This window comes from Alexandromys fortis, unplaced genomic scaffold, assembly GCF_014885135.2.
Source record: "Alexandromys fortis isolate MF-2015 unplaced genomic scaffold, M_Fortis_MF-2015_v1.1 scaffold_27, whole genome shotgun sequence".
NCBI classification, from domain to species: Eukaryota; Metazoa; Chordata; class Mammalia; order Rodentia; family Cricetidae; genus Alexandromys; species Alexandromys fortis.
Genome location: NW_026067952.1, coordinates 11,276,557 through 11,290,107, shown reverse-complemented (window position 1 = coordinate 11,290,107; position 13,551 = coordinate 11,276,557). Strand labels below are relative to the sequence as shown.

At 46.1% G+C, this 13,551-nt stretch overlaps 1 protein-coding gene and 1 long non-coding RNA gene across 2 annotated transcripts in view; one reads left to right on the top strand and one right to left on the bottom strand.

Annotated features, from left to right (window-relative positions):
- Positions 1-13,551, bottom strand: part of Uqcc1 (ubiquinol-cytochrome c reductase complex assembly factor 1) — an 84,922-nt gene that overhangs the window by 15,994 nt on the left and 55,377 nt on the right. The gene's annotated exons all lie outside the window — the stretch shown is intronic.
- LOC126506822 (uncharacterized) lies at positions 777-13,178 on the top strand. Its single transcript, XR_007593353.1, has 3 exons — positions 777-6,487; positions 7,158-7,391; positions 7,626-13,178. It is a non-coding gene; the product is annotated as an uncharacterized lncRNA (long non-coding RNA).

Below are 13,551 nucleotides of genomic sequence, written 5' to 3'. Positions count from 1 at the left end.
GGGAGCACGGGCAAGAAGGGATCTCACGGGCACATGCTTAATTAATGGGAGTATTCTCAGGAAGAGATGTGAGCTGCAGAGATGGCAGTTCATCTGAGGCCAGTTCTCTGCCCCGTCCCCTTCTCACTGCTGCAGCCCTTAAAGATGTTTACGCTTAACAGAGGACGAGACTGTGGTGCAGAGACTGAACGAGACCTCGGTTTAGCCTCCTGAGCACTGGAAGGGACTTCAGGATATTTTTCCTAGGTTATTTTTTTGACCTCACTCCCTTTGGTCTTCCCACGTTCATTTTAGGCCTTGATCGGAGTCAACCTTGCCACTTCTACGGCTGTGTCGTGCTCCCTTGTTCTTAGCCACACGAGCAGAAGTCCTTTTTGTCTTTACTAGTGGAAGGGATGCTGGTCCCTTCTCATCTTTAAAGATCTTGCCTCCAAAATACTTCTCCCCAATCTACAGGTACCATGAATGATTCAAGGTTGAGAACAGGTCACATAATTAGTTATGTGTGCCACCAGCTTTATGCATATCAGCCCAATTCATGCTTCTTGATGAACTCTGAGAGGGGACCATTTTATCTCCATTTTTATTTTTATTTTTTTAATATTTATTTATTTATTTATTTATTTATTATGTATACAATATTCTGTCTGTGTGTATGCCTGCAGGCCAGAAGAGGGCACCAGACCCTGTTACCTCCATTTTTATTTTTATTTTTTTAATATTTATTTATTTATTTATTTATTTATTAATTATGTATACAATATTCTGTCTGTGTGTATGCCTGCAGGCCAGAAGAGGGCACCAGACCCTGTTACAGATGGCTGTGAGCCACCATGTGGTTGCTGAGAATTGAACTCAGGACCTTTGGAAGAGCAGGCAATGCTCTTAACCTCTGAGCCATCTCTCCAGCCCTTATCTCCATTTTTAAAATTCCAGTTTTGCTTATTGAGATCTCAATATTTAAATCTAACTGGATAATGTATGAAAAGCAAGGTACATGGTTGGCAATGAGAACCGCAAAACCAGCAGCCTTAATTCCTGAATGGTCACACAGCAGACATTTCCCTAGGGTTGCTAAGAAGTAAATCAAGCAAGAAAAGACGCGAGGTATGGCGGCACATGCTTTGTAATCCCAGTTCCTCGGAGGCGTTGGATTGCAGTTCGTTTGACAAGCTGCAAGCGTGGTCCCAAGAGAGGTGTCATCGCTGGCTTGGTAAAGTCTGTGTTAACAATGGCCCTGCAGGGCAGAGCTCAAAAGGAATTGACCGGGAAGGTTTCCGTTTAAAATCTGTGCTGATAATGATTGATGGGAAAGGATTTCTACACATTACATTTAGTTTGAGGATTTCTTCATGTTTAGGTCTTCTCTGTACCTTAAAGTCAGAACTCTGTCCACTCGTGGCTCCTCCAACCTAACTGACGCTGTTGCATGAAGAATCAGACAAACAAAGCAAAGGTTGTTTGCTTCTGGACTCCGGATGTAGGGGTAAAATGGAACCAGCTCAAAATTGGTGGAGAAATTGTCACAAGAACAAGACAAGATTTGACAAGGTCAAAGCAGGGTCATTTGCCAAAATAAATAAGTAATGGAAGGAAAAGTTTGAGTGAGCAGAAACCAGAGTCGGGGCAAATCTCTGATCATAGAATAGCAAGCCAGAAATATGAATGAGGACGGTGGTGCAGGCCTGTAACCCAAGTGATGTTGACACAAGAAGCTGAGGCGGAGGATCACTAGTTCAAGGGCTGCCTGTGCTACAGAGTGAGTTCAAGACCAGCCTGAGCAACTTTACTCTCTGTCTCCAAATAAAACACAGGCCAGGACAGTAGCACAGTAGGGCTCTGGGTTCAATATTCAGAACCACAAAAAAGAAAAAAACTAAACTCACGTTGGATGGTTAATCTTCGTGTCACTTGCCTGGATTTATAATCATCTTGTAATTTCTGGGTAAGTTGAACTAAGGAGAGAAGACCCTTCTTGAACGTGTGTGTGCAGGTCCTGAATGTGCATGTGCATATGTGTACACTTGCATGGTTGAGGTGTGTGTGTACGCACGTGCACACATGCCATACCCTGGGCTGGGGTCCAGGACCACAGGAAGGAGAAAGCAAGCCAAGCGCCACACACACCATCTTTTCCTAATTGCAGGTGCATAGACTGGCTCCGGCTGCCGTGCCTTCTTCACCTTTTTTACTAAGTTGCTTTGGTTGGGTATTCTCACAGCAAAAAATGAAAGCAGCTAATACACTCCCAAACCCAGAAATATGGCAACATAACCATAATTAGACAAATTTCTAAGAAAGCTACTATTACTCGAGTCAGACGGACGACTCAGTGAATAAGAGCCTGGCCCTGGCAGGTCCTTTGGAGGACCTGGGTCTGAGTCTAGCTCATACTGTTAACGCCAATCTCAGGGGATGTGGTGCTCTCTTCTGTACTCCAAAGGCATCAAGAACGCACAAATACACATGCAGGCAAAATACCCAAACACATGAAATATTATTAAAATAATTATTATAAAAGAAAAAAGTTTTATTATCAGGTAAAGATATACTTTTAGGGTTTTAGCAAGCTTTTTTTCTAGCTTATCATACTTAAAAATGAATTTTATGGAAAAACCAGAGAAATATCAGTGACAAACAGATGCAGTGACAAAAGCTAAAACTGACAACTGGCTAGGGCAGGGTAATGTGAGCAACAGAATCACTCGGCAGTTATTTCACAGACTTTCAGGGATGCTCCTTCATCATCCTATCTGAGGTGATGCTCTCTCTTGCTCACCTTTCCTTAGGTCCAAGGATCTACTTTGCTTTCAAAGATGAAATACTGCAGATCCTGGAACCCTGGCCCCCCTTCAGGGATAGGCACACAGGCCAAGCGAATTTATCAAATTCTTGTTTCTAGGAACAAAAATAAAACTCTGCTATCGTTCATTGACCCGAATGCTGCATAAGCTCCTGTCACAAGGCCCCTTGGCTGCACGGAGTCTTTCCTTCCTGGGGTCTGTTGTTAGAACCCCAATGTCACCTTCCAGGGAATTCGCTTAAACGAGCCGAGGCTGGCGCTCAGTTGCTCATAATCTACTAGCATCATTTACCAACTCATTAAAACCAGGTGACTGGGCCGGGTTGGTGGTGGCTCACGCCTTTAATCCCAGCAGTCGGGAGGCAGAGAGGCAGGTGGGTCTCTGTGAATCTGAGGTCAGCCTGGTCTACAAAGCAAGTTCCATGACAGGCTGGAACTCAGAGTTATATACAGAGAAACCCTGTCTCGAACCCCCCCCCCCAAAAAAAAAACCAAACCAAACCAAACCAAACAAACAAACAAATCAGATGACGGGGCATTTGTTGTCTCCTCCATCGCTGGCACTTGCTGGAGCGGCACCAGGAGCTCTCTCCACTATCAGCCACTCACGCACACAAAAAAGCCTGGAACTCTGGGAGGGCGCTACCAGGCTTTCACCTTTGCCTGCTCTCCAACAGAGAGAGCCACGAAAATGGCGGGAAGCTTCGCAAGCAGTGCTGGTTCATTCTTTCAGGTTTAGGAGAGAGTCTGTGCCCTGCTCACAAGCACGAGTGGAGAAACGTCTTGGGCAGGCTTTGGGGTTCCGTTTACCGAGGATCACTATTCACAGTGATCAAGGTAGAACCGGTAATGAGCAAGACAACGACCTGAAGAGGAAGCAACAAATGACTCCATTCCCTTCTATACGGATGGCTAGAATTCAAAATACAAAGAAAGGTGAGTAGGGACCCTCACAAGAGAGTGTGAATTGCTGCAACCACTGTGGAGAAGAGTTTGAGTCTCTCTAAAGGTTAAATATTGAACTACAGTGTGACCCAGCAAGTAAATCTACAAAGGAATGCAAACATGGACTGAACACACTTAAAATACCACATAAAATACGGCAATGGTGGTGTGGGGGCCGAGGGCTTCGGAGATGTGCCGTTCACCACACTGTACTTCCGAGTGTGTGCAGGCATGCGCAGACAGGAAGGGTGGGCGTGCAGGGCCACAGAGAGGAGAGCAAGGACAGTGTTTTCAAAGCAAAGTAGACCAGGCTGGCCTCAAACTCAGTGAACCTCCTGTCTGCCGGGCTTAGTGTTGTTGTTGTTTTGTTTTCTGAGACAGGGTTTCTCTGTGTAACCCTGGCTGTCCTGGAACTTACTCTGTAGACCAGGCCGGCCTCCGACTCACAGAGATCCACCTGCCTCTGCCTCCCACGTACTGGGATTAAAGGTGTGCGCCACCACCACCCAGTGAGGACTGGGGTTTTAAAGGCATGTGGTCACACGTTCACCTTCAGAGTAAAGTCTGTAACAACAATGAATATTGGGGGGCTGATAAGATGGTTCAGAGGGGAAAAGCTCTTGCCACCAAACTGTCATCTGACTTTCACATGTGCCATGATGCCATAATGCATGTGGTATGTGTGTGTGTGCGTGTCTGTGTGCAAACAAAACCTCATAGGGGACAGAAGCAGAAAGGCAAAGTCTTTATTATCTGTAAATGGCCCTGAATGCCACACCAAGACAGGAAGCTGCATGGATACATTTTATTTGTTTGTTTGTTTGTTTATTTATTTATTATGTATACAATATTCTGTCTGTGTGTATGCCTGCAGGCCAGAAGAGGGCACCAGACCCCATTACAGATGGTTGTGAGCCACCATGTGGTTGCTGGGAATTGAACTAAGGACCTTCGGAAGAGGAGGCAATGCTTTTAACCTCTGAGCCATCTCTCCAGCCCCTGGATACATTTATTTTCTCACAGTATGGACAATAGAGTTGGGCAGATGACAAGAGGCAGAAATTACAGAGGCCACTGTGTACCAGCCCAGGTGAATAAGGACCTCAGTCAAAGTAAGCTGAAGCAGGAAGACAAAGGGAGGGCCTGAAGAGAAATGCCAAGCTGGGTGTAGTGGCACATGCCTATAATCTGAGCACTCGCGAGGCAGAGACAGGGGTATCCGAAATTCAAAGTTAGCCTCTGCTACATAATGAGTTCAAGGCTAGCTCAGGCTACATGAGATCCCACCTCAAAGGAGGAGGGTCTGTATAGTACAGGATCAATGGGATCAGGTTATTGATCAGTGAGGCAGGAAGGGTGAGGCCATAGCTTGCACGTAATCAGACCTCACTGAAGAAAAGCAAAGGAGGGAAGGGAGATGAAAGGCAACCACCAAACAGAGCCACACACTGGTGACTTTCCAACCCTGGCAGCACCACGTGTAGACAGCCAGCCTTGCAGGGTTCTAGCGATCACTGTGCCCTTAATGTCTTCTATGCTGTGGTAATGGAAAATCTTACTTGGATAAGATGTAATGTGAGCAAGATGTGTATTTAACTTGAGCCCAGCAGGCGTCTCCAGGGGAGTAGGGGTACAGCACAGCTTTAGGAGCCTGAGCTTCCTGTTCAGTCATTCGTGCGCTGTTCGTCCTTAGATGTCATTCCTCTGGTCCTCTGTATCCAATCTGTGGCCACGAGACCTGGTGACTGTCAGCCAGAAGATGCTGACACACGTGGGTTTCCAGAGACATGCACAGACTCCTAATTGTACCCTGGGCCTCATGTCTACGTTTATGAGTACGGAAAGCTATAGGCACAACTTTGCTTCCTTAATGATTTTCTATTAAACATAGACTGACACAGTGCAGTGGAAAACTACAAGACGCTCGCTGCCTATCGCAGTTAGTCACTCCAAATACACACATGTGGTCTAGTAGGTAAAACAGTCAACATTCAGTCACCTCTTAGCTAAGAAAGCCAAGCTAATGGGTGGTGGGGCCAAAACAGCGTGGAGGACCTAAAGGGTGTGCTGAGGTCACTGGCCTCAGTTCCTGTCCCACTCAGCAACCCTCAGATCCACGACACTGCACAGCAGTGCTTGCTTAGAGGGGCCACTATCCAGCCCCTTGTCACACTAACAAGGTCCTAGCTGCATCATCTAACTGCCCTGCCTTCCTCTTCAGGTAGTGAAGTGGGGATGTCCCCAGTGAACAGAGTTACACAGTTTAACTGGTGACTCCACCTGGGCCCAGACTAGCGTCTACAGACTAAACAGTAAAGCAGACTTTTCCATTGGCCACAGCATGTTTCTCTTTACCACTGTGTCCTTATTGTTTACCAAAGTTCAGAGTTAACATTTTCCAAGTGACCAACCCAGTGGTAATCTGAGAAAGAGGTCATTGCCCAATGGAGAGATGAGGAAACAAAGACTTGTCCAGTTATCACAGCCCAACTTGTTTGTGAGGGACAAGGTCTCACTGCATTGCTCCAGAACCGCTGGGTTCAGGTGCTGCTTTTGCCTGAGTCTCTCTTATTTTGGCACAATGTTCTTTTAAGGGTCATTCAACTGATGGCTTATAGACTCCTATAGCAGCCTGGAGAAGGCTAAACTGGATCAAGTGTACAAATAAGATCACTTCCACCCAGAGTGATAGAGGAACAAGCTGTGGATGTCCTTAAAATGGAGCTGGCACCTGGTCTTGTAAGTTCTGCGAGCAGTTCTCTTTCTCTCTCTCTCTAAAGAGTATTGTTGTCTTTTTAAAAAAATTATATCGCTACTTAATTTTATTGTATGAATATTTTGCCTACATGTGTGTCTGTTGGCCATGTATGTACCTGGCTTCTGAGGAGGTCAGAAGGTCTCGATCCCCTGGAGCAGGAATTACAGTGAACCGCTGTGTTGGTGCTGAGAACTGAGCCCAGGTCCTCTGCCAGGGCAGCTAGTGCTCTTAACCTCTGAGCCATCCCTCCAGTTCCTTTTTTTTTTCTTTTTAGTAAGCAAAATGTTCTTTAAAGGGTATTTTATTCAAAGGAAGAAAACACCTTGAAAAGAATGCTTTGTCTCATAAGGAAATCTCTTTGGTGGTCTGCATTCAAGACAACAGAGAAATCGCACTGTTATCTGAGCAAAGTTCCAGCAGCCCATCCCCTGCTCTGTTCAATCTGGAAACAAACATCACTGCAGGCCTCAGTCTTCCATCAAAACTATGTCTAACTGCCTTCTCTCATATTACAATAATTCTCATATTAACATGTGGGTAAAATATTTAACAATAAGTAATGAAATAATGATTTCCCAGTCCTGTGCCAAGGGCCTCACTCTCGACTCTCACAATGCTATAGTTAGGGTATCGCTGTCTTCTTTTTCACAGGTGGGATACTGAAGCACATGGCTAGGGGCAGCGTACGAGCAATCCAGTCTGGCTGTGACACGCCACTCTCAACCACTCTGATGTGCCTCAGGAAGGAAGTTTCAAAGCCAACCTATGGCTTACCTGGAGGATGCTTTGCCTCTCTCACCCGCCCATCCTCCCTTCATTCACACACTGTCTACACTAGGGCAGCTTCTCTAGGAAGCTTGCCGCAAAAGCAAAACTAAACAGCAGGTGAGCTCATATCTCTCTTGTTTATCTATTTAGTTTGGAACTGAACCCAGGAGAGAGCAATTTATCTTCCTGGCATTAAACAGCTTGTAAACCCTGTACGGTCACTTTTCCCTGAAAAGCTCTTAGCCAACAGTATTCAGGGGTTAGCACATGGTAAGGAACGAACAAAGGTTTTCCTACAGTGATAAATAAAACTTCCTTTCTTTTCTTTTTTCTTTTTTCTTTTTGAGACAGGGCCTCATACAGCACAGGCTGTTCTGGAATTCAACAGCAGTGGAGACTCCATCTCGCAGGTGATGGGGTCACAGGTGTTTGTCACCATGCCCAGCTGTGTGGGAGAAAGCTACATGAGTTAGTAATGATGTCGGCCAGGAGGGGCAGCAAGGAGAAAGAGCACTGACTACTACGGGGCAATGTCAGGCGTCTTCCTGGCTGCTCTCCACCTCTTCTGTTCTGCTTTGTTTGTTTGGTTTTTAATTTATTTATTTTATGTGCACTGGTGTTTTGTTTGCATCTTTATCTGTGTGAGGGGATCAGATGCTCTGGAACTGGACTTACAGACAGTTATGAGCTCCATATGGGTGCTGGGAATTGAACCCGGGTCCTCTGGAAGAGCAGTCAGGGCTCTTAACCACTGCCAGCCCCTGCTTTGCTTTTTTTGAAACAGGGTCCCTCGCTTACTGGCTTGGCAACATTGGCTGGTCAGCAAACCTCGGGGACCTGTCTCTTCCTTCCTGGTGTCAGGATTGTGGAGACTTCCCTACGTCCACCTTTTTACATGGATACAGGGATTTAAACTTACACTTGTGTGACAAGGGCTTTACTGACTGAACTAGTCCAAGAGAACTCTTCATGGTGGTGTAGGCTTCTGGAACAGAGAGGGATGGAGTCTAGGGAGCCAAGGCCTCCACAAGCTCCACAGGCCCCTACATGTTCCAAGCTAGATGAGACAGGGCAAGGCCGGCCCTCCTTTCCCCAGAGAGAGGCTTCTTTTGGCAAGGATTCACTTGGGGACTAAAGCACAGCAGACAATACACAGCTCCAGGCTCTAAAGAGAAAGCTGCGCATCTCTTCTCAGAATGCCAAAGAATGGTTTACTTGAAATCCCAAGAATCTAGCAGAGGGCTGGCTTAGCTTGCAAAGGGGAGTGGGGCGTACAGAAAGCCACTGGACACTCAGGAGGAACCATCCTTTATCCCCGGCCCCAGCCACTTAGGAGCCCATGGCCTAGAAAAGGAGCGGCAGATAGTTTACACCTTTAATTATTCCAATAGAAACGTGTCTCCCGGGAGCAGCCAGGGGTCAGAAGTCCAGCACCAAAACTGTATATCTTTATTAAGTCATGAGCAAAAAAGCATTACAGCAGACAGTTATTAAAAGAAAAAAAAAAAAGCCCCGGTGACCAGCCGAGTAGGAGGTGTCAGAAAACTCACTCCAGATAATTTATTCCCTGAGAACCACAGAGGGCTTTCCCAAGAACAGCAAAAGCACCGTTAATTTCCTCAGGACCCTCCCTTTCAAAGAGCTCCAAACACCACACATTTCATATTAAATTGTTCTCAAAGGCTCCAAAAGAAGGGGTTACTATTTCCCTAAGTACAGATGTCGAAACTCAAGCCTTTGTGCCCACCATGCCCTGCCCAGGCCAAGCTAAGGGAGTGAGGCTGCTTGTGCCTGATCCAGGCCTCCTGGTAGAGGGTTACAAAGACCAAAATTACCACCTCCATCCCCCACAAAGATGAAAAACGGGCTCTCTATCCTCCAGAACACCAGAGTCCAGTAGTGCGCGGCAGATGCACATATATCCCCGTATGCTTATGTGGAATGCTACTGAAAAGGCCCACACGCAGCCTGAGAGCTGGTAAGCGCCCACTTACCAGTGCCTAACACGTTCCGAGCACTGTACTATGTTATGTTGTTTAAGTCGTCCAGCAATGTGTGACCAATACAAGAAGGAATGGATGCAAGAAGAGTAAAGAGATTTGCTGAGGGCCCTAAGGCTACCTGGGGCAGAGACATGATTAGAACCCAGATCCATCCAGTGAGGAAGTCCTGGAGCTGCTAAGTGACTGATTAGGAAACTAGAAACTGACCTGTGGGCTTTTCAGCATGCACACAGAGAGAGGTGCCCTGCACTGGGCGGGGCCTGTTGCCAGGTCCAGAACACAGATGCATACATTAATAGAGTCTTTCCATCATGGGGACAGCTCCAGTGTCTTTCCAAAGGGAACAGAACACTTTCTGGGCAAAGAAGTTCTGAGAAGTCCTGAGCCCTTCTTGTTCTTTTGTGGGCACTGTAATGGACCAAGAAGGACCAAGAATGTCTTCAAACGGGTGGCCAGCTGTAAAGGCCTCTGCTCGGAGACAGACTCCTGCTGGGGCAGGGCCCTTTGTTGGCCATCCCTGAAGAAGGGCACAGGGTGGTGACAGCGCTGCAGAATTTGCCTAATAGCTGTAAGCTCCACCAAGAAAGAAATGGCAGACTTGGAGGAAAGAGAGCAGCAGGCCACAGTCCCCAAGCCAGAAAGACTACTGAAAACCATGGCCAGTCATGAGGACTGGCTGAATCCTAATAACAGGGAGACAGATGAAGGAAGGAGTTTTAAAACCATAATCTCAACCTAACAAAACCCTAGGTGGAACCAGCCCGCACTTAACACCAGCAGCTTGCTCTGCAATCTTAGGATCCTTTCATACAGCCATCAACACACACTATGACTCATTCGCTCGCTCTATTATTATCACTTATGTTGTACCTACTTCCAGGAGACGTTCGACTTAACTTAAAAAGCCTAGAGGATAGCTAAAAGGACAGAGGTCTTGAAGCAGACAGATCTGGCCTGTGACTCTAGTGGCCACAGGCACACGGTTTCTCGTCTGCCTTGGCTCAGCTCAGCTGTAAGCCACTGATGGATTCAAGGCTACCCAAGCTCGTCTGCAGGATAAGAGACGACAATGACTGCAAACTGCCCGGCAAACGGTTTGGCTCCTCCACAGTATACATCTAACTAAAACAAACGCCAAAGAGGTAAGGAAAAGAGTGTGCAAGAGAAAGGGACCAGTGACCAGTTCAATCCACGTATCTAAATAAGGGAAGCTCTGGATTCCTGGGAGTCACAGGAAAAGCGAAGCAGGATTATTACTCTGTTCTTGTCGTTAATGAAGGAAGCCTGTAACTCATCAGGACAGAGAAAGTGCGGAGGTTCTGTATCCTCAAGTAAATGCAAATGTGTGTGCATATTCACACACGCACACACACACACATACACCCCTTCTCTCCAGCAGGAAGAGGGTGAATGGCTCCCCAGAGCCCTGCTGCCCCTCTGACACCACACAGCTGTTGCCGCCAGTGAAGTACTGCAATAGTTAAAACATTTTTGTGCCAATATTTTAAGAGTGCAGAAGGTTCCAAATTACATGTAAAATAAACAATGCCAGACTGTGAAAACTCTTGGCTACAACGCTCTCTGATGTTAACAAGAGTTCCTTTATTACTGTAACCTTTCAGAAGAGAATAAAAACCATTTCTCTGCCCTAGTTTTGCCCTCCAGTAAAAGTGGAGGGAGCAGTGACCATGGAAAGAGCTGTACAGTGACCCCTCCTGAAGGCTGGGGGTTGGGAAGAGCAACTGAAAACAAAGCCTTCCATATAGATTTCTTTTCCAAAGTAAAAAAAAAAAAAAAAAAAGCTTTTTTTTTTGAGGGTGTGTATGCATATGTAGAGGTCAGTGAACAACTTGCAGAGAACTTAGGTTCTCTCCTTCCACCATGTGGGTCCCAAGGACAGAACTCAGGTCGTTAAGGCTGGTAGCCAGTGCCTTTATCCACTGACCCATTTCACCAACCCTGTCTTCCATATATTTTCTAGCCAGCTGTTAAACATTTAGTTTGGGCTGTGGATCATATTATACAATGTCACATTGCTAACTTTTGTATGTGACAACTTAAAACACATACAACATTTGTATGTGACAGGTAGAGGCACAACAGAGCCTTTGGGGAAGCCCAAACCAAGCTAATACTATGAAGAAAATTAAGATCTAACCAAGACTCCTCAGTGACTCTCCTTACTCAGAAACTGAGTCTGAAGTGCTCTCAAAACAAAGAAGAGGCCAGATGTGGTGGTGCAAATCTGTAGTCCCAGCACTGGAAAGGCAGAGGTGGCAGATTGCTCTAAGTTTGAGGCCAGCCTGGTCCACGCAGAGTCCAGGTCAGCCAGGCCTACAGAAAGAGACCCTTTCTCAAGACAAACAAAACCCAAAACAAGGAAGAGGGTTTGTGTGTGGCCAGTACTCAGGACAAAACACAGTAGTGTACAGACCCCTAGTCAGTGAGTGTGTAAATATCAGACAGAGGGATCAAAACAGCTGGATAAAGGGAAGCTGCTTTCCCCGCCACAGAAAAGGAAGGACAACAAATGAAGTCAAACACTGCCCTCTCAGGCCACTCTGCAACACTAACTCACCCAAATGTCATCTGAGTGGTCTCCTCTGGCATTCTCAGCCGCGTAACCATTGTAATTTCTCGGTATTATAACTGTGTTTATGTTTGTCCTCTGCTAGACTAGGAAGTCTTAGTCATTCTTTTATCTCTGTGTTAACATAGTAGCTGGAAGCCAGCAGGTCACAATACAATCAATAGATAAGGAAAATTTTGTGTTTGATGAACTGCTGTTTAAAACAACAACAACAAAAAGCAGAACATAAGCTCTGGGCCACAACAAGCTTTGTAGTCCTCTCAAAAGCATAAGGTTGGGTCTGGAAAAGAATGTAGAGATTACCTAACTTACCTCAGAGACTCGAGGGGACCTGACTTACTCAGGCTGTAACCGGACAGTGACCAGGCTGGCTAGACCGCCCTCCTTCAACCGCACCCACACCACCCCTTCATTAGCCTGAAATGGTAGTATACATGTTCATTTGCTGGGAGGATGAGAAACATGATTGAAACAGCATATTCTAAGAACGCAATCTCACTATAAGTAAATGGGGTCACAGTAAGGGTTCAAAGGCCAAGAGGAACGAGTGTGTGTACTATTCTTGAAGAGGACCCAAGATCAAGTCCCAGCACCCATGTCTAGCAGCTCACAGCCATCTGTGACTACAGTTGCAAGGGCATCCGACACCCTCTTCTGGCCTCTTTTGGCACTGCACTTAAATGTACACAAACACAGACACATGATTCAAACTAAAAAATAATATATAAACAAACTATGGATATCATGCTAGGAATTGATTCACTTGATATAACAATATTGGGTTCCCACTAAAGCTGTCAGACAGTTACCACTGGAACAAGTTAATCCCAAGAAAACAGAAACATGTTCAGACAAAACTCAGCCCAAATGTCCAATGTGAACAACTGTCCAAAAACAGAAAAAGCAAAGCATGCTACAACACAAACAGACCTTGAAAACATACTCAGTACAAAGAGGCAAACGTCAAAGGCTGCATATTCCATTACGTTCTGTCGGCAGTGTGCTGAGATGAAAAGCTCAGAACGGGTGCAGCCAAAGACACGGCAAAGGGGCGGCGGGGGAGGGGGCAGAGAATGATGCCTATGAGCACAGGGGTTCTTTCTGAGGTGGGGGGAACATTCTGGAATTAGTGCTGTGGGCATGTAACACTGTGAGTTAAGTAAAACCACCACCTATTCATTGTGCACGTGTGTAGTGAGCATGTGCCACAGCTACATGTGGCTTGCAGAGGTCAGAGGCTGACTTGTGGGAGTCAGTTCTCTCCTTCTCCTACACGTGTGCCCAGGGTCAATGCTCAGATCATCAGGCTCAGTGGCTGAGCCACCTCATCAGCCAAAAAACCACATTCAAAATGTTGAATGTTGGAAGAATTATGCATCCATTTTTTGTTTAATGAAAAAATGGGGGGCTGGAGAGATGGCTCAGTGGTTAAGAGCATTGCCTGCTCTTCCAAAGGTCCTGAGTTCAATTCCCAGCAACCACATGGTGGCTCACAACCATCTGTAAAGAGGTCTGGCACCCTCTTCTGGCTGTCAGGCATACACACAGACAGAATATTGTATACATAATAAATAAATAAATATTAAAAAAAAAGAAAGAAAAAATGGAATTCCTCCTTCTAGGAGCTAACAACATAATGGGAGGAGACAGGAGCAGTGATGCGTAAGGATGCATCAGGACCAGT